The sequence below is a fragment of the Mustelus asterias genome, chromosome 21 (assembly GCF_964213995.1).
Source record: "Mustelus asterias chromosome 21, sMusAst1.hap1.1, whole genome shotgun sequence".
NCBI lineage: Eukaryota > Metazoa > Chordata > Chondrichthyes > Carcharhiniformes > Triakidae > Mustelus > Mustelus asterias.
This window is the reverse complement of record NC_135821.1, coordinates 38459997-38461375: the sequence shown is the minus strand read 5'-3', so window position 1 is coordinate 38461375 and position 1379 is coordinate 38459997. Positions and strand designations below refer to the sequence as shown.

General features: G+C 48.7%; 1 non-coding gene across 1 annotated transcript; it reads right to left on the bottom strand.

Annotated features, from left to right (window-relative positions):
• Nucleotides 1–730: 730 nt before the first annotated feature.
• trnak-cuu (transfer RNA lysine (anticodon CUU)) lies at nt 731–803 on the bottom strand. The gene has a single exon. It is a non-coding gene; the product is annotated as a tRNA-Lys (tRNA).
• Nucleotides 804–1379: the final 576 nt, after the last annotated feature.

The following is a 1379-nucleotide window of genomic DNA, read 5'->3' as shown; positions in this document are numbered from 1 at the left end:
CCTATTATCTTGTCAAAAAACTCAATGAACTTAATTAAACACTATTTACCGTTAATAACTCCATGTTTGCTTTACTTTTATTAGCCAATACATTTCCAAATGCCAATTAATTAACAATTCGATAATCTACACTTGTCCAAGTGATTGCCAATTTTGTAACAGAATGTGAGGAGAGACTGGGCAAACTGGGCTTGTATTCACGAGAGTCTCAAAGAATGAGAGGTGATCTTGTTGAAACCTACAAAATACTTAAAGGGATAGACAGGTAAGGTGTTTCTTCCTGGTTGTGGAGTCCAGAACCAAGGGACACAATTTCAGAATAAGGGGGAAACCACTTCGGACTGAGATAAGGTGACATATATTTACTTAGAGGATGGTGAATCTTTGGAATTCATAGAATCATAGAATCCCTACAGTGCAGAAGGAGGCCATTCGGCCCATCCAGTCTGCACCGACCACAGTCCCACCCAGGCCCTATCCCTGTAACCCCACACATTTTCCCTACTAATCCCCTGACACTACGGTCAATTTAGCACAGCCAATCCACCTAACCCGCACATCTTTGGACTGTGGGGGGAAACCGGAGCACCTGGAGGAAACCCACGCAGACACAGGGAGAACATGCAAACTCCACACAGACAGTGACCCAAGCCGGGAATCGAACCCGGAACCCTGGCGCTGTGAGGCAGCAGTGCTAACCACTGTGCCACCGTGCTGCCAAAAATAATTGTGCCCAATGTGGGGCTCGAACCCACAACTCTGAGATTAAGAGTCTCATGGTCTACCAACTGAGCTAGCTGGGCTTCATCCTCAGGTCCCGTAGCATGGCCTCCAGTGAAGAGTGAGACACCTTTGGAGCAAATTGGGTCCCTCTCCATTCCTCTGGTTGCTCCAGCCTCAAAACTTAAAGTGCCATTGAGCCATTTTAACCCATGTAGTGGCACTTTTAATTAGAATCCATCCTTTGACAGATCCGGTCTGTCATTCCACCTTTCCTGCCTGATTAGCTGAGGGACTTGGAGGCAGAATGCTCATGCCTTAACTCAGCTATAGAGCCTCAGCAAAGCCTGCTCAATGGGTTTCCCACTCGCTAATGGTCCTGCCATTTCATAGCACCATAGGATCCCTACAGTGCAATAGGAAGCCTTTTGGCCCGTCAAGTCTGCACCAACTCTCTGACTGAGCATCAACCCAGGCCCTTTTCCCCCGCCCTATCCCCGTAACCCATTTACCACGACTAATCCACATAACTTGCACATCTTTGGGCTGTGGGAGGAAACCGGAGTGCCCGGAGGCAATCCGCGCAGTCACGGGGAGAACGTGCAGACTCCACACAGAGGCCGAAATCGAACCTGTGTCCTTAGCGCTGTGGGGCAGCA